The 25,281-nt window shown below is 34.7% G+C and overlaps 1 long non-coding RNA gene across 2 annotated transcripts; it reads left to right on the top strand.

Moving 5' to 3' along the window:
- Window positions 1-1,021: 1,021 nt before the first annotated feature.
- On the top strand, window positions 1,022-25,281 carry LOC128555458 (uncharacterized). Of its 2 annotated transcripts, none has more exons than XR_008370066.1 (7): window positions 1,022-2,639; window positions 12,019-12,120; window positions 12,509-12,572; window positions 12,879-12,994; window positions 15,601-15,716; window positions 18,019-18,139; window positions 25,072-25,281. It is a non-coding gene; the product is annotated as an uncharacterized LOC128555458 (long non-coding RNA). The 2 variants fall into 2 exon arrangements; XR_008370067.1 differs by lacking the exon at window positions 25,072-25,281 and adding an exon at window positions 23,636-23,744.

Genomic DNA, 25,281 nt, shown 5'->3' with positions numbered 1-25,281 from the left:
TTACTTGTCACATTTTCCCTATGATGAGTTAGTGTGTCATGCTCAAGACCCAGACTCTAGCTCTTAGGTCAAGGTTACCTTAGGAGAAATTGATTTTCTGGTCGAAAAGTGAGTTATACCTAAACTATTCTGGCATATTTTGCGCATCGAACTGTAGCATTCTAGGGCAAACCTCAGGGGCGTTTGTCACTGATAGTGCCAGCTCTTGTTTGAGCTTCAATTCTAACTTTGAGAGTTATATATATTTGTAATTTTCCCTATAAAATGTCAAGGTCAGTAGAGGCTATTGTCAAGTTACCTTAAAGACACACCACAAACTAACTGTAACCTTTTGTATTTCCATGATGCTATCTTACTAAAGTACATCTCCTGTTACGCTATGCTTAGGATCTGATGACATGCTATTGACAGCCTCGTTCTGACGACCATTCCGCTAGCCAATCAGAAGGCTTACTTACAACATTTTGTAAGAATAAAAAATATATATTTAGACTGGGTTTTTTATATTTACATTTTTAAGACGTAAAGTGTCAGATAGCCGGTTAGCTTTGTCGGTAAAGCGTTAGCTCTGTCGGTAGAGCACTTGCTCTGTAAGCGACGGGTCCCGGGTTCGAGTCGCTGATTGCCTGCACATTTTTCTTAATCTTTGACATTCGAACATGTTGTCTGATTGGTTAAAATAAAAAATAGATTTATGAAAATAAAAATAGCAATTCTGGAAATCAAAAATATACAAAAGATGAATGAGAATAGGTCATTCGTGGATCTTCGTTTAGAAGATCAAGTACTTCAGTCAGATTGTTCCATGATTGTAATTATATATTTTTTTGTATGGAGAAATGAGAAATAACAAGTATGTAATTACAGTTTGACAGTAACAGATATAAGGCTAAGGCAATATATTACTAAATTTATTATTCAATTAATGTAGTAGCATGCACGGTACTTCCATGTATTAAGGTGAGTTTAGACTACACTTTGTTTCTATATACAGTGTAAGATAGTTACTATTCTATTTTTATAAAACTATACTGAGAAGAGAATGACTGAGTAAGTTTGCAGATGAAGTTATGAAAACAGGGCTTAGCTTGTCCGCCTGTCATTTTGTAGAATAGTTGTATGATACCAGTATTACCAGAATTTTTTGCACAAAGTTCATGTTGGAAGAAAAAGTAGACCATTTGGTATTGGTGGGTCTTTAACTCTTCTAATTTGTTGAATACCGATGGATAAAAATAAATGCTATAGCCTATAATTAACGGTCAATGCGAATACGATAATGTTATTACACACCGATAGCCACACGAAAACTACATGCAGATATAGACCTGCCACAGTTCGCTACTGCGAAAATCTAAAGTGGTAATATTGGACTGGGAATTCACGGCATGGGAAATTTTGACTGGGTGTGGGGGTGGGAGGCACCAATCTAGAATAAGGACGTCAACGCCGAGGTGCACAGCAAGCGCTGAATGCGGATAGGTGTTCGAGGGGTGTCTTCGTCTATGTTACGGAAATCATGGGGTTCTCCCCCCTGGAATTTTTTTTAAATACAGGTATGAAATGGTGGCCTCTGGTGCATCTACTGGTGGCTGTACAACCTCATTTTAGGGGGTGGGTTCAGGGGGCGCTCCCCTTGATTTTTTTTTAATACAGGCATGAAATGGTGGCCTCTGGTGCATTTTGAGGTCTAAATTTTGAGGCAATGGATGTGTTACTCCCTTTTCGATTGGGAGGTCAGTTTTGAAATATACATGTATGTAATAGTGGCCTCTAGTGCGTTTCTGGGTTTTGGGCTAATTTTGAGAAAAAAAATAGGGTAAGTAGGTTTGATTTTTTTTATCAAGGGAGACTTTTCGGAAATTATTTTATTATTTTTGTGTCAAAAATAAATACTAATAAGGGGTTACATAAGGCGGTTATTCTTTAAAACATCAGTAAGTTGATTTCTAACATCACTGGCCATGATTTAAGCATAAAAAGTGCATTTTTGCAACTTTTGTTAAAAAAAAGTATTCTCCAAGGCCATAAAAACATTTAGGGTCTGGCCAAAAATTAAGGGTACGTCGAAAACAACCATTTTTACGCCTTATCAACGATAACATACTGGTCATAATGCAGTAATTCGGTCGAAAGAAGTTCCTAATAAATAGATCCTAATTTTTCCATTTGAGGGTACCTGACTTCAGTTGACTTGCATTTTACTGCATACTATTCAACACCCCTTTTTCTTTTCGTTTTCTTGAAGCAAATGTATGGATATCTTGTGGAAAATAAGTCTACGACGGAGTGAAAATCTAGAAACTGTAATAAAATTGTTCTGAAGTAGCTGAATTTTATATGAAACAAAGAACAATTTCTTTTATTGGTATATAGCCTACTGATTTATTTTCGGTAGTGCACAGTTACTTCCCTTTAACCAAAATACGCCATTTGCACCGGCTGTCCCAGAAGAAAAGAACATTTTTGTGCAGATGTTTTTGTACTAGTATGCACGTATTCGCTCCTGTTAGGCGTGATAACTTATTTGCAGGTCGCTGAACTTCATCAAGTCACATGCCAGAATGTACAAACGTAAGGGAGTGAGCAGTCATAATAGAATTAGAACGTACAGTCGATATCGACACTATACTGTACAGGTAGGCAGACCAATGCTCGGCGTAAAAACTATATGTTTTAAATCTAGAAACTGATTTTACATTAACCTACTGTACTTTTTTATCGTCAGTTTGTAAAACAATCTGTGAGCATTCAACCATATTGTTTACATATTTCTAGTCACACCGTGACGTAATAGGCAAACCTAAAAATAGTACCAGTAAAACCTTTGCGGTTCATGGGGAAGTATACCAACGCTTGGCATACGGCATATTAACCTGCAGTTTGTAATTTTGAACTATTTATGTATTAAAGTGAAGTATAAGACACAGGGCTTGCATTAAGCAGCGTCCCGGTGTAAAACACGCCAGAAATTATGGTCCGTACGCCAATACACAATGTTAGAGGCATACAAAGGACTTCCAATATTTTCAAAGGACGACAAAATCAATACACAGTGACGTAACTTTACTAGAATGACGTGATTAGCTCCGCCCCATAACTAATCAAAGCGGTTTAACTCTTGATGATTGACAGCCTCGTAAAAACTGCCAGCAGTGTTTGAAGTGTGTGACCATGTGAAAGCATCGTGTTTGATAGAGAACGTCTGTAAATGTAAACCGTTATCCAGATCAGCTGATATGTTTAGAAGGCGTTAATTGCCGACAATAAAAGGCTTGGATTAAATTGGTGAAACAAGCTCTTAAGTAGGAAGACAAAGTAACTAATTGTGAAAAATATCGATAATTTCAGCACAAAAAACTCAGCAAGTAACTAATAATAATAAAAAATAAGTATATTCTTTTAGCAAATGACATTTCACATCCAGTTTAAATTAATACATTTTTTCCGATCGGTAATAAATTTGCTACTTACTTCGGATTTTCATAAATGATAAATCCTTCTTTTACAGTATTTTTAGAAGAGAAAAAACACATTCAGTTTGTCTCCTATTAAAAACTGTTACCTCTGACACATTTCGACCAGCACATGGCAGCTAGACATCAAAATTTTTCTTTATTGATTTTCTTTTATGTTGGGTATCGCAAGATGAATGACGTAATTTGACATAATTCTACTCCAAGTAAAATGTACTTTAGATATTTTTAAGTTGATTTTTGTTTTGTACCTGAACAACAGTATTAAAGTATGGTGATTTTAATAAAATGCTGACTGTTGCTCTACATATAAAAGAAAAACAATAAAATATTTTTTGTTAAATAAGATGTTTTCTAATCAGTCTAGAGGTCCTTTTCTCTAAATTCTATTACTTTACACATTGTTCTGAACCGATTAGATATGATGATGATAGTAATGATTATGATGATGATAGTGATGATGATGCTGATGGTATTGAAGGTCATTCTACAAAGTGATACTATGTAGGACTCCAAGAAAATTTAAGAGGGGCTCCAAAATCTGAATGTTAGGCAGTCCTGACTCCATGAAATTTAATCCTAATGGAAGCCCTGATAAGACATATTTAACACAAGACATAATATTATGTTGTATTGATTAACTGATTTTTTTAAGTACATAAACATGTATGTAAATTACCCCTCTCTCTATTCTGCATAATTATATAAATTGAATAAACACGTATTTTATACAACAATTACCTTAAGCAATTCATTTGAAGATAATTTATCACAATGCTATGAGTCTAACTTCAGGAAATCAATAACTTATGATATTTGATGATTTATTTCCATTATTTTTGGAAATCTTTTCAAAAGTATCATTAGTCCACATATATCAATTACTTAAACAGCATAAGCTACAGAAAAGTGCAGTACAATGGGTCCGTATTAAATGCTATGATAAGGGTTCATAGTTTATTTAAGTATAAAGAAATAAAATTATTAAAAAGAAAAATGCTTTTTTTCTCTATAAATGTTTTACCAGAAAATCTGTTTTAATGAGAGTAGAACACAAAACTGAATGGCTTTTAGCCTTGCATCGTCTGCTCTACTGTGAACATGTGACCATACCGGAAATGAACCGCACTTGGATAAAATTATGTGTGATGTAAACAAACGAAAAGAGACTCACAAGAGCTGATATTTTAAATATATATTAAGAAATTCCCAGAGAAACATGATATATGTCGAGAGTTAGTATGCGCCGAGCATTAGTCTGCCCACTCTAGGATAAATCCCGTTTTCCGGTATGAGCCACCTATAAACGCCAGTCCCCGGTTTTACGGTAAGGGGGGTATCGGCCATTATGCTAAATCTATCTAGCTATCTTCCATTTAGTCAAACCTGCTGAGGACCTGAAAAAACTGAAAAAAAAAAAAAACTGAAAACTGTTTTATTTGATTAAACACCTATTTTTACGGAAAACATATTCAATGGCGTTTTACAAATACATAAAAATACGACAAAAAAATAAGATATTTAATGACATATAACATAAATGAGCATAAATATCATTGTGAATAAACTATTTAGTAAGCATTAAAAAAAAAAAGATCAGACATCAGATAAGATTAATAAGATATTAGAACATTAAGATACGGTAAGACAGTGTTTGTTATCAAGTAAGAATTCGAATGTATTTACACAATAAAATCATCCAGTTCACGTTACTTCAATCTCTTAAAAAAATACAGTCACAGTTTCTAAAAGAGTGCATAGTAATTTCCAAAATAATGAGTTTTCAACTTCTTTTTGAAAACATCTATTGTGTCTGAGTTCCTTATTTCGAGCGGCAATTCATTCCAGAGTTTAGGTCCAACAGTACCAAAACTTCTGTCGCTGAACGTTTTGCGCTTGTTGAAAGGAACAACGAAACACCCAGTAAAGGAATTTGAAGAACGCAAGTTCCTTGTCTGTGTTTGTTTTACGAGAAGTTCAGAAAGATATTCTGGAGAGTTTCCAACTGAACAATGGTACATGTAGGTGAGCATTTTGAATGAGATTCTGGCTTTGATTGGTAGCCAGTGAAGGTAATACAGCGCTTGCTTGGAACTGTCATATTTTCTTTGATTTAGGACAAATTTTGCACACATGTTCTGAATTCGTTGCATTTTGTTTACTTCGCTTTGAGCAATACCATATAGAATGACATTACAGTAATCTAAATGGGATATCACCAATGACAGTACAAGGGTTTCGGTAGCCTCTTTGGTAAGATATTTCCGGATACATTTTATTCTGAAGTAGTTGAGCATTGCTGTTCTACACTTTCGTTTTACATGCTCTTTTAGATTCAAGTTTTCATCCAGGAATGCACCTAGATATCGAATAAAGCTCACTGATTTCACTTCATCACCTACAATACATACTTTGTCAGTTGAACACTTAGAGAGCTGTTGCCTACTACCAAACATGATGAACTCGGTTTTGGAAGTGTTCATTTTCAGCTTATTTTCATTCATCCAGTTGTTGATTGTTTTAGCACATTGTTCAAGTTCTCGTATTGCCTGGGATTCTACTGTTGGAGATGATGGTTTAAAGCGTTTATTAGCAGTGTGGTCATACGCAAAGCCGTAAACTGAAATCGACAGCGGAATAACATCAAACATTGTCCCCGCATTTGTCAAATATAGCCACGGTCCTAAGCAGCTCCCTTGTGGAACGCTACAATTTAATTGGCGTGGAGATGACATGGTTGAATTGACACTTACACGACAACTTCTGGGGCGCAGATAGGAATCAACCCAGCTCAGTGCTGTTCCACGAACTGGACAGCTGTTATACAGCACGCAAAGTATGGACAAATTTATCTTTTTTAAAATAATTTTATGTTATTTATTTATTATTTCATTGCAAACATGGCACTAAATGGCATTTAAACTTGCCTGCTTAGTTGTTAGTATAGTTTTTCAGGTAAGACCATCTACACCAGACCAATGTTTATGTAACTGAACAAGTTATTTTTCTTCTCTTCTTTTGCTTTTCAAGTCTGAGTATTTGAGGCCCAAATGAAAGTTGCCTCAATAATATTGTCAAGAGAATCACTCCTGAGTTGGGACTGGTATGAGTTAGATCCCAATGGGGAGATAACTCTTTGATTCCTGTTCATATCAAGAAATGGATCAGCAGCTATTTGTCCTCAGGAGAGTAAATGCAAAAGTTGTCAGGGGTCACTGATGTCCAAAGTGTTCTGGACAGGCGGCACGTGACATCGGTTGTAACAAGAACTAAGTCAAATTCAGAGACAGAAACACTTGGCAGTATGGGTCAAAGTTGTTCTGAACTACTGGCGACAATTCTAAACTGCTGGTTTCCTAATTGGACATGTTTCATTTGGTTTATCAGTATTATCTGGATTCCTAGGCAGAGCTCCAGATAAGCTTTTGGTGCAATTGGGTATTTACCCATCACTTTTTGTCTGAATTGGGTATTGGAAATTTGAATTGGGTAAAAATAATATCATTACCCAGCCTTTTCAGAAGTAATTGGGTATTTGCTAAAACCAGTTGGGTATTTTACCAATCTCGCACTAACAATTGAGTATTTTTTTGCTTACAATATACATGGTATATATCATTAAACAGGACTAAGTATTTTAATGGCACCCTTCAATGTTTAATACAAAAATGCATTTAGAATTGTAATGAATGTTTCATACTGTTGTTTTCTTTTTCACTTTTAATGCAGTCGGAGATCAGTTCATCCACAATATCCCGAACGATGTGGTCACCGCAATATGCATTCTCCCAAAAGATGTCATCCAGTATTGGTGACACTACATCGTCACAAACAGATAACTGTCATTGTTGAACAGCAAAATATCCCACTAATTTGTTTGTTTGTGCTGCAACAATGTTTTTTCCTGCAACCTCTACATTTTATCGGCGTAAAATTGTTTACAAAGCGTCCAAATAACACAGCCGACTGAATGGTCCTGTGATTTTTCCTATAAATTGCAACCTGTTCTGCGGTAACGTATAACCAGTCAGTCAAATCTAGCGTTAAAGTCTCGTACCCGTTCTAGTTATAAGGAAAATGCGATGCGCAAGCTATTTTTTACGAATTGGGTATTAGGAATTTTACTTGCGTTTCAGTACGCACACTGTATGAATTCAATTGGGTTTTCTGCAATTTTAATTGCGTAAATACGCAAATACGCAGCTTATCTGGAGCTCTGCTAGGAACATCATTGGGCTCACTTGGTCCAAAGTCATTGTCTGGAATAATGTTGGGATTGAAAGGTCATGAGTTTAATCCAAGCTTTGCACTCCGCTTAAAAGGGAAGTGTCAGAAAAAAATGATGAGCATCTTGGAATATAAGTATTTATCACACTTTCAAGGTGCAGATAGGAAAATCTAGCCCAAGGGGAACTGTTTTCAATGGTAACAAGGCTCTGCAGAATGACTGAAGGAAAACAGTTTCTAGAAGGCTGGATGTTTCTTTATTACGAGATGCCATTTCCCTGTGTGTTACTTTTATATAACAATAATTGACTACGAACAGAAAAATAAGTCATAACTTGCATGCGACATGTCATCACAAAAGCTTTATCATACACGGATTAAGGAAGTAAGGTTTGTTTATTTAAATATCCACAAAAGGGGTGTAGGATATAGAATACCTATATGATTATGAGATAGCACTTTCTACTTATCTAGTACAGTATGCAAGAAATGGTAAGAAACAACACAAACTTACCGAGGTCTTTGAAGTATTGACTTATTACTTCCCTATTCATCATATTGGCTCTTGTTGAGGTAAGTTTCTATGGTTTTTTAATGACTACATCAGGATGGCAGCGTTTACCTCAGGACTTCCCACCAGTCTTTGCCTGCTCAAAATGTAGTATAACCTGACCCTATACATTTGTATTTGACTCTGCACAAGACCTGTGTTCGTAACAGAATTTGTTTCCTAGTCAGCCCTGTTCCACGCCTCGCAGCTATCTTCACACACTCAACATCCACCCCTCGCAGCCATCTTCACACACTCAGAATCCACGCCTCGCAGCCATCTTCACACACTCAGAATCCATGCCTCGCAGCCATCTTCACACACTCAGAATCCATGCCTCGCAGCCATCTTCACACACTCAGAATCCACGCCTCGCAGCCATCTTCACACACTCAGAATCCACGCCTCGCAGCCATCTTCACACACTCAGAATCCACGCCTCGCAGCCATCTTCACACACTCAGAATCCACGCCTCGCAGCCATCTTCACACACTCGGAATCCACGCCTCGCAGCCATCTTCACACACTCGGAATCCATGCCTCGCAGCCATCTTCACACACTCAGAATCCACGCCTCGCAGCCATCTTCACACACTCAGAATCCATGCCTCGCAGCCATCTTCACACACTCAGAATCCATGCCTCGCAGCCATCTTCTCACACTCAGAATCCACGCCTCGCAGCCATCTTCACACACTCAGAATCCACGCCTCGCAGCCATCTTCACACACTCAACAACTTTGTTTTTGATATCACTTAAGGGCCCTTTGGAATATGCGGAGGCCTGCCATTAAGTACATGATGTTCATGTTTTTCCTAATCCTGTCACCTATGGTTGACTTAGGCACGTGGAAGGTTTCTGTTTACCTTCCGTATAGACAAAGGCCCATCTTGAAATACTTTAACAGCAGACTGTAGAGCCGAGGAACTATACAACTGTGTTTTACCCCATTTAGTGTAGACCCACATTTTAGGCATATTGAAAAAATAGGACGAAGACCCTTATTTTAGGCACACTGATATGCTTATGATTATATAAGAATATAGTTGAATAAATTATCACCTGTCTGTTTTTGTTTAACTGTTGACAGGATCAAAGCTATGTATGCGACCTGATACAAGTAAACAAGAAATAATCACATTTACTAAAATCTGTTGGTTTATTTTCATAATGTTTGTAGTTGTATTTAATGGAGCAAATTGCATCAAAACTTAAAGTATCACTACAAATTATGTCTAGTAAACATATAAGCTCACTATCCTTGCATTTCCAGCCAAATTTATTAGCCACCCATACAATACTTGTTTCATCTTCTTGTGTAACAGTGTCATAAACACTTAACAAAATTCCTAATCGGTCAGTTTATATTGTATTACTATTTTGTTAATAATGCATGTATTCACAAGAAATTTCACATACCGACATTTGAATAGGTACTACAGCTAATTATTGATTTACTTTTGGCGACTCATGGCCAGCGTAAGCGCATTAGGTGTTTTGACCAATATTGCATATTTTATATGTGCAGGGCATGCGCACCAATATGCACTTGTTAGTGAACATTTTTGGCATTACTGACGAAAATCCTACTAGAAAAACACGTATCATTGTGAAATTGACACAAGAGCAACGCGCCCGGGCTGTCGGAATTTTACAACAATACTCAAAATCGGTCAATTCAATGAATTGTCCTTGGGTCAAATTTTGCCAAAAGCGCGCGGATGGTAGATAACCAACAATTGAAGGTTCTTGTAAACAGAAATAAGATTAAGAATGGAAATAACCATCAAAGTAACAGTTACGAACAAATTATATAAAAATTCTTTTGAAATTGCAAAATAATTACACACGTGTCGTAAATGTGTCCCGGCTAGCAACATTCCGACAGCTTCATCGCGTTGCTTTAGTGTCAATTTCACCATGATATGTGTTTTTCTAGTAGGACTTTCGTCAGTAATGCCAAAAGTGTAAACCAACACGTGCATGTTGGTGCACATGCCCTGCACGTGCAAAATATGTAATGTTAGTCAAAATGCCTAATGCGGTTACTTTGGCTGTGAGTCACCAAAAGTAAATCAATAATTAGCTGCAGTACCTATTCAAATGTCAGTATGTGAAATTTCGTGTGAATACATGCATTATTAACAAAATAGTAATACAATATAAACTGATCAATTAGGAATTTTGTTGAGTGTATATGCACTCTCTCAGAACCATATTTAAGTACTGACTATCAATCATACTTTTCACAAGTAAACTAAACACAATCATGTTCACTCAGAAGGTGGTCGAACACGTATTCATGCTCATATATGTGTTGTAATTGTTTACTAAGTTTAATTTTATCAGCATGTATGTCTTTAACTGTCCAACAGTCATTAAGCTCCATCTCAGAAGGGAATCCTTACTTTTCCACATTTTCACTGGCAAAATGCTATAATTGGAAAAGAACAGAAAAGCAATTATCAGAAATTCAAACAATCAACTCATTTGTCCGTACTTTTTCGACACATAACAACAATATGGAAAGTATGTACATTAAGCATTTTCGCACGTATTCCGTTTTTCTTGTTGCTTTTCTTTAAAAAAAATGTCAAACTTATATATATCAGGCATCATATGTCCGATTGTGTGAAAAAATATATTCAGAAAATGCTGTTTATACCTTTACAAATCCGTTACGGATTTGTTTGAAACTTTAGCATCTGATCATTTACACTCATTTATGTTCACTTAACACTTAATACAAATTAGATTTTCACTGGAGGTATTTTTAAAATTTCATTTTCCTATCCTGGTTGCCTAACCAAGATAGAGTTATTTTATCATAAGTATAAATTTGATAAACATACTTTGCCTAAGGAAATGTATAAATATTAGACATATTGTAATATATTTGTAAAATATTTGCATTAAAAATTATGTATTTAGATGGAATTCATTACAAACGCAAGTTTGAAAAATTATTATTACCTCCCTTTGCCTATCTTGGTTGCGCAACCAAGATAGATTGGAAATAAATGAATTCAGAAGCTACACACAGCTTTTAAACTTGCATTTTGGTTCAGATTGTTCAATAGTTGATATGTCTACCAAATGCAAATGTAAAACTAGACATTGTAACGAAATAAAAAGAAATACCCAGCTTTTTATATACTTTCATATTAAAGGGGAGTAATTACAAAATTTTATGAAAATAATAAAATATACATTTCAAATAGGAATCTAACTCTGTGTAATCGGTCTTTTTGTTCCTTAAATAATTCTCTACCAGAATATACAAAAAGTAAAAAATGTCATTAAATGTTGTTTAAATGTGATTGACCACCTTAAAGTGGACAGAGCACAGTGCATGTTTAAATGTTACCGCATTTGATTTTGACAACATCAGAAAGAATTTGACGTGATTGACTGGTTTCTTCTACCTTAAAAAATGAAAACTCAGGCAAAGGTCTTTTTAATCAAAAATGGTCTGGATTAACCCATGTGACATATGACCGTTGACAGTGAATTAATCCATACTTACCCAGATGTCTGTACGTACCCTGATCAGCCCTAACATTTTTAACATTTTGATGTCTTCCGCTAGTACTGGTTATGTCAGAGTTACAATGCAAGTTGAAAATAAAATGTAAAATAATAAAATAATGAATGTTGAAGGTACAGTGAGCATGTACACATCCAATATTTTGGACTAACCCAGTTGGGGCGTAATAAGTCCAACTGGTTGCATAATTATCACTTTCAGTTCATTTTATTTCAGTTTGATGTACTGTAGTGGATGGATTGTCAGGGGAAGTAACTAGAGTTGCGGATTTGGACTAGGGCGTAACTTGCCAACAACAAAAAAAAGAGAAAATTTTAGGTATCAGGAAATTAATGCTATGTTTCTTATGAAAGCTTTGAAACTTAATTACTCACAGACTATATGTTGTGGAAACACATGAGAACTAGTTGTTTTTACTAATTTTTACACTGAAAATTGAATAGTGCTTGTAACTCTCCACTCAATGTAAATTGGCCTAGTTATAAATATCAATATCTAATGGCCATTAAATGCATATTCCTCCATGGTGTATACTGGTAAAGACATTGAAAGTTTTTATTGCCTTTGCGGCCCAGGTTTGATTCCTGACTCTGTCATTTTTCTTTCTTGATTTGGCATTTATAAGATTGTTTAGAAATGAAAATTCATATTCTGATGTTCATAATTTAGCCAAACTTCACTTTTAAAGAAAGGTTGTTTTCAGCAGAAATCTGGAGGTCAATGCCTTTAGCTGTCATACAAATTCACCCATGGTGATACTTATCAAGAAGGTAGGAAAGTTTTTATTGCTGAGGCAGTCCAGGTTCGATTCCTTTCTCAGACATTTTTTTTCTTGATTTTGCATTTTTAAGATAGTTTAGAAACAAAAACTCATGTCATTGTGTTCATAATGTGACCAAACTGCAGTTTTAAAGAACTTTGAAGATAAAGCAAATTTTACAATTGAAGGGAGGTAACTCAATTTTTAAAAAAGACACTAATATCTCTGCTTCTTTCTATTGCGGTATATGTGTATCTAATATGGTATTTTGTATCATGTATCTTTCTAAACATTTTGAAAAATGTCTCTTTTGTAGTGTGATGTACAAGGAAAGCAGAATGCCTAGAGACCAGTTACTTCAGAATTGAAGAGATGCAGGTCTTTATTCTACATGTGAAAGAGGGAATTACAGTGGATATTTGGATTTATCAGGTAGATTATTGACACAATTCATGTCATGATGTGCCCATGTTTAACAGGTTTAAATCCATTGGAATGCAGCATGTATCAAAACAGCATTGGATCAAGAACACTTCCTTTATGAGCACCTCTTTATGTAGTTAATTTTCAGGATCCTTATCACATACATGTACCACAACCCTTTGTGTTCTCTACTGCAATTAAGAAGTTTTTATAGCTACATGTACTTGAATGATTTTACCATTGTCATATAACCCCAGACATATTGAAGGTATTTTTAGCTCAACTATACGAAGTATAAGGAGAGCTATCCTACTCGCCCCGGTGTCGGCATCTTTCTGCGTCCCCACCTTGGTTAAAGTTTTTTTACACTTTCTTTTTCAACTTATCTCTGTAATTACTTGATGGATTTGATTCAAACTTGAAATACTTATTCCTCATCATCATCCACATCATCTGACATAAGGGCCATAACTCTGGCACCAATATTGCATGAATTATCCCCCCTTTTCACTTAGATTTTCAGGTTAAAGTTTCGATGCACTTAACTCTATCTCTGTTATTACTGAATGGATTTAATTCAAACTTAAAATATTTGTTCAGCATCATCACCCACATCATATGACACAAGATGCATAACTCTGGCACATTTTTTCATGAATTATTCCCCCTTTTTACTTAGAATTTCAGGTTAAAGTTTTGGTGCACTTTCACTCTACCTCTGTTATTACTGAATGGATTTGATTCAAACTTAAAATAGTTGTTCAGCATCATCACCCACATCATATGACACAAGATGCATAACTCTGGCACAATTCTTCATGAATTATTCCCCTTTTTACTTAATATTTCAGGTTAAAGTTTTATGCACTTTCACTCTATCTCTGTTATTACTGAATGGATCTGCTTCAAACTTAAACAATTGTTCAGCATCATTACCCTTATCATATGACACAAGGTGCATAACTCTGGGATCAATTTTTCATGAATTATTTCCCTTTTTTACTTAGAATTTTAGGTTAAAGTTTTGATGCACTTTCACTCTGTCTCTGTTATTACCGAACAGATTTGATTCAAACTTCAAATAGTTGTTCAACATCATCACCCACACCATATGATGCAAGATACATAACTCTGGCACCAATTTTTCATTAATTATTCCCCCTTTTTACTTAGAATTTTAGGTTAAAGTTTTGATGCACTTTCACTCTGTTTCTGTTACTACTGAATGGATTGGATTCAAACTTAAAATAGTTTTTCAACATCATCACCCACACCATATGACACAAGGTGTATAACTCATGCACCAATATTTAATGAATTATGCCCCTTTTTTGCTTAGGATATACATAAATAGTGTTTTGATACATTTTATCTTTACCTCTCTTATTACTTTAAGTTGATATTTTTGACATAGACTCAGGCTATTGTGCAATATCTTCATCCACAATTGAAGTCATTAAACACTCCAGTGACAGCTCTAGTTTCCTCAGATGTGCCCAGTTTAACTATCCAGCATCGAAATAGTCAAACGCGCTGCCTCCTGTGACAGCTCTTGTTTAAATTAAGAATATATAATGTATTATCACACAGTGCTTATTATCAGTATTATACACTCAAGTGTTGTCCAACTGAAATATTAGAAGATTTTTAATAATATGTCAGGGCTCCAGATAAGATGCATATTAGCACATTGAAATAATGCATATACAATACGCATATCTGATAATTTTCAAGCGTTTAAAAATGTATATGAAATAACAGAAACACAATGACTTTTTACTAACTTAAACAATGACTTCATCTGAATGCTTTAATGTGTCATTCTAACGTAACTTGCCAACAACAAAAAAAAAGAGAAAAGAGAAAATACATTGTATCAGGAAATTAATGCTATGTTTTTTAAGAAAGCTTTGAAACTTAATTACTCACAGACTATATGTTGTGGAAACACATGAGAACTAGTTGTTTTTACTAATTTTTACACTGAAAATTGAATAGTGCTTGTAACTCTCCACTCAATATAAATTGTCTTAGTTATAAACATCAATGTTTAATGGCCATTAAATGCATATTCCTCAATGGTGTATACTGGTAAAGACATATTGGAAGTTTTTATTGCCTTTGCGGCCCAGGTTCGATTCCTGACTCTGGCATTTTTCTTTCTTGATTTGGCATTTATAAGATGGTTTAGAAATGAAAATTCATATTCTGATGTTCATAATTTAGCCAAACTTCACTTTGAAAGAAAAATCGTTTTCAGCGAAAATCTGGAGGTCAGTGCCTTTAGCTGTCGTACGAATTCACCTATGGTGATACTTATCAAGAAGTATCAAGAAGGTAGGAAAGTTTTTATTGCTGAGGCAGTCCAGGTTTGATTCCTTTCTCAAACATGTTTTTTCTTGATTTTGTATTTTTAAGATAGTTTAGAAACAAAAACTCATGTCATTATGTTCATAATGTTTCTTTTTTAAAATTTTACAATTGAAGGGAGGTAACTCAATTTTTAAAAAAGACACTAAAAGCTCTGCTTCATTCTATTGTGGTATATGTGTATCTGATATGGTATTTTGTATCATGTATCTTTCTAAACATTTTGAAAAATGTCTCTTTTGTAGTGTGATGTACAAGGAAAGCAGAATGCCTAGAGACCAGTTACTTCAGAATTGAAGAGATGCAGGTCTTTATTCTACATGTGAAAGAGGGAATTACAGTGGATATTTAGATTTATCAGGTAGATCATTGATGCATGTCATGATTTGCCCATGTTTAAGAGGTTTAAATCCATTAGAATGCAGCATGTGTCAAAACAGCATTGGATCAAGAACACTTCCTTTTTGAGCACCTCTTGATGTAGTTAATTTTCAGGCTCCTTTCCACATACATGTACTACAACCCTTTGTGTTCTCTACTGCAATTAAGAAGTTTTTATAGCTACATGTACTTGTCAGTGAATGATTTTACCATTGTCATATGACCCCAGACTTATTGAAAGCATTTTTTAAATGTATATGAAATAACAGAAACACAATGACTAATTCATCTGAATGCTTTAATGTGTCAGTCTAGCTAATATTCCCATCATCCTGGTGTTTGCATTAACTTAGAAGTATGGTACTGCTTTGGTACGGTAGTATATTTTAAAGTGGGGTTGGTTAAAATTATCAACTTCTGGTCTGGTGAAAACAGCAAAATATCATCTTTAAAGAAATTAAAAAGTGAACAAGCACTACTCATATTTTAAACCAACAGAAAGTGATTTCTAAAACATCATTGAAATTATTGGATTGAGTAATTAGTGTATCACCAAAGCATGTGTCTGTTTCTGAGAAAACCCTGGCAGTTTGGAATAAGCTCTACAAATTAAATTAAAGTGTGCATTATGCATTTAGTACAAAATGAACGAGCTGTCTGGTGACAGCACACTCAACTTTTCAAAGGATTGTCAATAAAATGGATTATATAATAGTACTGCTAGAACTGTGTCACAGTAAGGGTCTAAATGATAAAAACCTGCTGTAATTTGAAAGTATTCCAATAGCAGTATGCAGTATTAACACATTAAGTGCAAAAAGAGGCATAGTTCTGTTGAAATACAAGTCCAAGATATGCGACCTTATACACTGACCCTTGACATAGCTTTGTTGTCTCAATCCAATAGTCCCTAATACTTAGAAAGATTTTAAGTTGCATACAAAACCTCAGTATGAACTAAGTAGACAAAGGTGTATAATTCTGTTAAAATAAAATTCAGCGTTATTGGCCCAGTGACTGTATGCAATGACCACAAGGCATGTGTGAAGTTTTGGTACAATAGCCCCCAAGTACTTACAAAGGCAGAGAATGTTACTCTATTAACACAATAATTTTCTGAGTATAAAAAGGCACATAATTTAGTTAAAATATCAGTTAGACTTCTAGGACCTGGACTTGTGACTGTTTACTGACGCTAAAGACGTGTGAAATTTGAATCCAATATATCATTGCATTGCAGAGATAGTTATCATTATGAATAATTTTATTCTTGCCTACCTAGCGGGGAAAATATACATTTATCCGAGCACGTGCTGGGGATAGATATTCCTGTCTTTCCCTAGGGAAAAACCTTGTCTAAAATAGCGTGCACAAAGGTGACGTCACGTAGTACTGGTACCATTGTGACGTCATAAACTTTATATATAATGTTAGGAAATACCTAAACCTATTTGTCTCCACGATCTATTTTGAACATGATAGGCAAGAAAAGTGATCTAACATGTCTGCCTGTGTAAGACAGCTGTTTTCCCTGCGCTCAGTTTTCCATTCCACACTGTCCCTCGGATAGGGAAAACCCGTCTTACACAGGCAGGCATGTAAGATTCTTATAATCCAATTTCTAAGTTAAAAAGGGGCACAACTCTGAAAATATTGCTGACATAGTAATGTCCCTTGTCATACATGTGCACACTGTCACTGTATGCAAGTAGTCCATGTCTTTAATGAATATCTTCGATAGTGTTCAAGATATTTGACTTTATCAAAAACTTTAACCAAATTTTTTAAGTTAAAAAGGGCACAACTCTAAAGAAGTTGCTGACAGAGTAATGTCCCTTGTCTTACATGTGCACACTTACATATGCACACTGTCACTATATGCATATATTCCAAGTTTCAGTTGAAATATCTTTGATAGTGTTCAAGATATTTGACATTAAAGAAAAATTTGACCGATGCCAGGGTGAGTAGTATAGCTCTCCTTATTCTCCGAATAGTCAAGCAAAAAATGGGTTTCCGTCGTCTGGCTCTAGTAACATTCAACTGTCCACTATAAATAGGCAAAATCTTGATTTACTGCAAACAAACATAAACATTATATACACAATACATATGTTACTCCTAGTCAATTTCAGATTGTACTGTTTTACTCATTCACAAGAATTATGATGAGTAAATACTAATTGGCTAGCACTGATCTTTATAACATTTTAAATGTATATCTATAGAACTTTTCTGGATTTACTTGATATTTAAAAAAAAAAGTGTTTCTACTTTTGTAGTGAAAACCTGTGAAGTGTTAGTGAAGCAGAATAGTTACAGATCATAAGAGATGCGGGTCTTTGTTCAGCATGGTGTATATGGAAAACATAGTGGATGGCCAGCATAGAAAACATTTAACAAGTAAACAGATTATTCATATTTAGTACCATTTACATCTAAGGCAGCTGCAGAGTTATAGAAGAACTGAATACATAGTTACATAAAGGTGTTGGACCTGTAATTGTAATGTTTGAAAAATTGCATTAACTTTATACAGTCTTAAAGTCAATATTGTTTCGCACTGTGTTGCATTTCTTAAACTACTTTTACTGTGTCATCTTTTTTTAAATTTGCATAATTTAAGATATTTACTCAAGCTCAAATAGGGACAGATTTCAAAGTGATAACCACTGTTCAAAATATTCGCAGAGAATTCATTACACCAATAATTTTGATAAAAAAAACCTACTAGAAGTATTGATAAGCAATTATAAAATGCAACATAAAACTTTTGAGAACACTTTTTTTAGGCAGCCTTAAGTAAAAGGTTTGAATCTGACAGAATTCTAACTCCAACATTGAAAACTTACAACCAAGTCCTGTGAGACTGTTTTAAATTTTGCTCATTTCATTCAAAAATAACCATAGGGTAGAAGTAAAACCTACCTACATTTCTTCCACAATATGTAAACTAAAGAGTAAAAGCAAAATAAAGAACTTGTTACTGCATGTAATTCAGTATTTTCAAAGATGTCTTACCCTGAACCCTTCCTCATGCGAAGTAAGACTCACTTTAAACAGCAAGAAATTGCTTTTCAAATTAAAAATTTCCGCTTTTGTACAATCAGTCAGTTGTAAGTCTTGAAAAACAGTTTAAATTACTATAAAAAGATATAATAAGAAAAAACGTTTGGTCCTAGTGCGGCGTGAACTTGAACCTTCCTGAAAAATTAGTCAAAGTAGTTTATTGTAGGAATTATTAATAAATACTCTTCAAAAGGAGGTGCACTATAATGGGTCCATTACCTGAAGTTTTTTTAAAACACAAAACAAATTTTACAATTGAAGGGAGGTAACTCAATTTTTAAAAAGAACACTTTAAAGCCCTTAGTGAATGGAATTCGAAATTAAGGCATTAAACCATTTTTCAGGAAGATTCAGGTTTAAGCTGCACTATTCTGCACTTGTTACTGATTTATTATACAGAAGTGGAAAATATTCATTTGATAAGCGATTTCTTGCTGTTCAAAGTGAATATATCTCTGAAATAGAAGGGGTAGAGTTAGACATCTTTAAAAATACTGAATAACATGCAGTAAAAGTTCTCTATTTTGCATTCATTCTTTAGATTACATATTGTGGAAGAAATGTAGGTAGATCTAGGTTTTACTTCAGCCCCACAGTTTTTTTTTATGCCCCAAAGGGAGGCATATAGTTTTTGAACCGTCTGTCGGTCTGTCTGCATTTTTCGTGTCCGGTCCATATCTTTGTCATCGATGGATGGATTTTCAAATAACTTGGCATGAATGTGTACCACAGTAAGACGATATGTCGCGTGCAAGACCCAGGTCCGTAGCTCAAAGGTCAAGGTCACACTTAGACATTAAAGGATAGTGCATTGATAGGCGTGTCCGGTCCATATCTTTGTCATCGATGGATGGATTTTCAAATAACTTGGCATGAATGTGTACCACAGTAAGACGACATGTCACGCGCAAGACCCAGGTTCGTAGCTCAAAGGTCAAGGTCACACTTAGACATTAAGGGATAGTGCATTGTTGGGCGTGTCCGGTCCATATCTTTGTCATCGATGGATGGATTTTCAAATAACTTGGCATGAATGTGTACCACAGTAAGACGACGTGTCGCGCACAAGACCCAGGTCCATAGCTCAAAGGTCAAGGTCACACTTAGACGTTAAAGGTCATTTTTCATGATAGTGCATTGATAGGCGTGTCCGGTCCATATCTTTGTCATTCATGCATGGATTTTAAAATAACTATGCATGAATGTGTGACACAGTAAGACGACGTGTCGCGCGCAAGACCCAGCTCCGTAGGTCAAAGGTCCTAAACTCTAACATCGGCCATAACTATTCATTATACCCCCACCAAACATGTTTGAGGGGGGTATATAGGAGTCAGTTTTGTCGCGTCCCGTCCCGTCCCGTCCCGATATCTATTATCTCAGTTATTACCAAATGGATTTGATTCAAACTTAAAATACATGTTCCACCTTATCACCCACATCATGTGACACAAGGTGCATAACTCTTGACACCAAGTTTTCATGAATTATGTCCCCTTTTACTTAGAATTTAAGGTTAATTTTGTTGTATTTTCACTATATCTCAGTTATTACTAAATGGATTTGATTCAAACTTAAAATAGATGTTCCACCTCATCACCCACATCATGTGACATAAGGTGCATAACTCTGACACCATTTTTTTTTATGAATTATGCCCCTTTTTACTTAGAATTTAAGGTTGATTTTTATGTATTTTCACTTTATCTCAGTTACTACTGAATGGATTTGATTCAAACTTAAAATAGATGTTCCACCTCATCACCCACATCATGTGACACAAGGTGCATAACTCTGACACCAAGTTTTCATGAATTATGTCCCCTTTTACTTAGAATTTAAGGTTAATTTTGTTGTATTTTCACTATATCTCAGTTATTACTTAATGGATTTGATTCAAACTTAAAATAGTTGTTCCACCTCATCACCCAGATGATGTGACATAAGGTGCTTAACTCTGACATAAATTTTTTATGAATTATGTCCCTTTTACTTTAAATTTAAGGTTGATTTTGATGTATTTTCACTATATCTCAATTATTACAAAATGGATTTGATTCAAACTTAAAATAGATGTTCCACCTCATCACCCACATCATGTGACACAAGGTGCATAACTCTGACACCAATTTTTCATGAATTATGCCCCTTTTTACTTAGAATTTAAGGTTAATTTTGATGTATTTTCACTATATCTCAATTACTACTGAATGGATTGATTCAGACTTAAAATAGATGTTCCCCCTCATCACCTACATCATGTGACACAAGGTGCATAACTCTGACACTATTTTTCTTGAATTGTGTCCCCTTTTACCTAGAATTTAAGGTTAATTTTGATGTATTTTCACTATATCTCATTCTGATTGGCTTAGAGCCAAAGGGAAGTTACCTTTTTTTAACCTTTGTACTGAGTTTCTTCCCCTTAAATTCCAGGAATTAGTCTATTTTTAGAAATCCTATTTTTAGATTTTCAATATTTTAGGTATTTTTCTAACTTTTTTATTATAAGTCCTATGTAAAAAGTAAAAACATTTTAAGATTCCTTATGGTTGCCATTCTTCTGTGACAAGACCGTATGGTGGGGGTATGAGTCACTCCTGTGACAGTTCTAGTTTAAAGTGCCATCAGGGGCATGTGTCATCCTATGGAGACAGCTCTTGTTTTTAATGAAGTGAGCAAAATTCAAAACAGACCCGCAGGATTCGACCTAAATTTTTCAATGTTGGAGATAGAATTCTGTCTCATTAAATCTGTTTTCTTGAGACACCCTAGAAAAAATGATACTGACACTTTTATTTTTTAGTTTTATAATTGTTTACAAATAGTTTGATGACTCTTTCATAAAAAATAATGGTATAATGAATTCTCTGCAAACGTTCTAGATAAAGGCCGCCACTTTGAAATTTGTCTCTATTTGAGCTTGAGAAAATACCATAAATTACACAAAATTTATAAAAAACGGCACGGTAAAAGTTTTAAAAAATTTGCAGTAAAGTGCGAAGCACGGTCAGCTGTAAGAATATACCAAGCAAATGCCATTTTTAGCTCATCTGATTTTTTGAAAAAAAATGATGAGTTATTGTCATCACTTGAGCGGTTGTCGGCATCGGCGTCGGCGTCGGCGTTGCCTGGTTAAGCTTTATGTTTAGGTCAGCTTTTCTCCTAAACTATCAAAGCTATTGCTTTGAAACTTGGAACACTTGTTCACCATCATAAGCTGACCCTGTATAGCAAGAAACATAACTCCATCTTGCTTTTTGCAAGATTTATGGCCCCTTTTGTACTTAGAAAATATCAGATTTCTTGGTTAAGTTTTATGTTTAGGTCAACTTTTCTCCTAAACTATCAAAGCTATTGCTTTGAAACTTGGAATACTTGTTCACCATCATAAGCGGGACCCTGTACATCAAGAAACATAACTCCATCTTGCTTTTTGCAAGATTTATTGCCCCTTTTGGACTTAGAAAATCAGTTTTCTTGGTTAAGTTTTATGTTTAGGTCAGCTTTTATCCTAAACTATCAAAGCTATTGCTTTAAAACTTGCAACACTTGTTCACCATCATAAGTTGACCCTGTACAGCAAGAAACATAACTCCATCCTGCTTTTTGCAAGATTTATGGCCCCTTTTGGACTTAGAAAATCATTTTCTTGGTTGAGTATTATGTTTAAGTCAACTTTTCTCATAAACTATCAAAGCTATTGCTTTAAAACTTGCAACAGTTTTTCACCATCATAAGTGGACACTGAACATCAAGAAACATAACTCTATCCTGCTTTTTGCAAGAATGATGGCCCTTTTTAGACTTAGAAAATCATGGGTAGGACAATATTTCTATTACACAAAAAAAAATCAGATGAGCGTCAGCACCCGCAAGGCGGTGCTCTTGTTTAAACATTACTATTAGAGGCCTAATACCTTAAAGGCCTAGATTCACTACTATATAAGTGTCCCCCCCCAAATCCAATATACAACTCCCATCTTATCTGCAGCTTATCAGCGATTATGTAACCGTAACTGATTAGAGGGCAATTAGCACAGCAGGGACCCCAACTGGACCATGAAGATGTGTGCAGTGGAGTTGAAAGAAATTAAATTTTCTTCAGTGAATGTGGAATGATAATAATATCAATTATTATTTTTATATAGATGATATTAACTATTACTTTAATGTTATAATAATGATAATAATAATAATAATAATAAAAATAATCATAATTATTATTATTATTATTATATTACATAAAGGATGATTAAAGATACAGTAATAATACTGAAAATAATAATGATAATAAAACACAAGTATAGTGAAAACTTCATGAGTTCTTTATGCTCACAAACAATATTTTTCTAATTTGAAATTGGGTTTCTTGTATTCATGTTATCAACATTATTTGAACATAAAAGTATTGTGTTCCATCTATACTGAATTTTCACTTTCAGTATGTTGCCAAGTGACTTTTTTTCATGCTTTGCTTTGTAACTTTGAAATGCACATACTGTTTTCAATTTTCAACAAATGTTATTTACAGTACTCTGCAAGCTTTAGATGAGTGAAAGTCGCATTTTTCTGAAATATCACAATTCTCAGACAGATTTTGAAAAAATAAAAACTTGCATATTTCTTTAAGTAAATTTATCATTATTTCATTATTGTGAAAATAAGTTTCTGATTATCTTATTACTGTGTTTGATCAAAAAATATTTTTCTTTACATAGAAATGCCAAAAAAAAACAAAACTAGTATAACTTTAAAAGTTATCAATTATATATTAATTTAAAATAAATTACATTGTTTCCCCTTCTCACTAATTGATACACTTGTAAGGTAGACTGACTCTCCAATAAACACTGACCCTTGTTTATTGGAACCATACTGTGATGGTCATTAGCCCCCAACTGTGCTGGTGAAGACAGAAATCCCTTGGCCCACTGCCAAAATCTAGGCCTTTAAGGTAATATTTCTTGTTTGTCTAAATATTTTATTTACATGCATGGATTCACTTCCAACAAACTTTGCATAAAATTTTAACTATAATAAAAAAATATTTTGACCTTAATTCTAAGGTACATGTAGGAGATTTAAGGTAATTATTAAATTGTTCAGTGGCTCCTTATAATTATGTACATCTAGTATTTCTATGTTGTTTTTTTTTCACAGAGTGACAAGATTAGCTATTGTGACCACTTGATGTCTGTCGTGCATCGTCAGTCGTGCGTCGTCCATCAACAATTTCCAAAAAAATCTTCTTGAAAACGACTGGGCAGAATTACACCAAACTTCACAGGAATGATCCGTGGGTGCCCCTTTTCAAAATTGTTCAAAGAATTGAATTCCATGCAGAACTCTGGTTGCCACGGCAACCGAAAGGAAAAACTTTTAAAATCTTCTTCTCGAAAATCAGAAGCCCTAGAGCTTAGATATTTGGTGTGAAGCATTGCCTAGTGGACCTCTACCAAATTTGTTCAAATCATGACCCCAGGGTCAAAATTGACCCCACCCCCAGGGGTCGCTTGATTTTACATAGGAAAATCTTAAAAAATCTTCTTCTCAAAAACCAGAAGCCCTAGAGCTTAGATATTTGACATGTAGCATTGCCTAGAGGACCTCTACTAAAGTTGTTCAAATCATGACCCCGGGGTCAAAATTGACCCCGCCCTAGGGGTCACTTGATTTTACATAGATTTCTATAGGAAAATCTTTAAAAAAAATTAAAAATAAACCAGAAGGCCTAGAGCTTAGATATTTGACATGTAGCATTGCCCAGTGGACCTCTACAAAATTTTTTCAAATCATAACCACCGGGTCAAAATTGACCTGGCCCCAGGGGTCACTTGATTGATAGGAAAATCTTCAAAAATTTTCTAAAAATAAACCAGAAGGCTTAGAGCTTAGATATTTCACATGTAGCATTGCCTAGTGGACTCTACAAAATTTATTCAAATCATGACCCCGGGGTCAATTTTGACCCCGCCCCAAGGGTCACTTGATTTTACATAGGAAAATCTTTATAAATTTGCTAAAAATAAACCAGAAGGCCTAGATCTTAGATATTTGACATGTAAATTGCCTAGTAGACTTCTACCAACTTTGTTTAAATCATGACCCCCGGGGTAAAATTGGCCCGTCAGAAAATCTTCCAAAAATATTTTAAAAATCATCAGTTTGACATTTGAAACATGTAGCTCATATTACTCAGGTGAGCGATCCAGGGTCAGCATGACCCTCTTGTTATAAATTTTGAAAAATCTCTCTTTTTGTAGTGTGAAGCAACAGTCGAGCAGAATGGTTACAGACTATTAATTCAGAACTGAAGAGATGCAGGTATTGTTCTACAAGCTGTATGAGGGAACTATTGTGGAATTTTGGATTTCTTGGCAGTCATATAGAAATATTAATAAACAACCAGATAATTTATATTAAGAATCATTTACCACTTACAAGCTGCATTTAGAGTTACAGAATAGCTGAAC

The sequence above is a fragment of the Mercenaria mercenaria genome, chromosome 3 (assembly GCF_021730395.1).
Source record: "Mercenaria mercenaria strain notata chromosome 3, MADL_Memer_1, whole genome shotgun sequence".
Lineage (NCBI taxonomy): Eukaryota > Metazoa > Mollusca > Bivalvia > Venerida > Veneridae > Mercenaria > Mercenaria mercenaria.
This window is presented reverse-complemented; position numbering and strand designations above follow the sequence as displayed.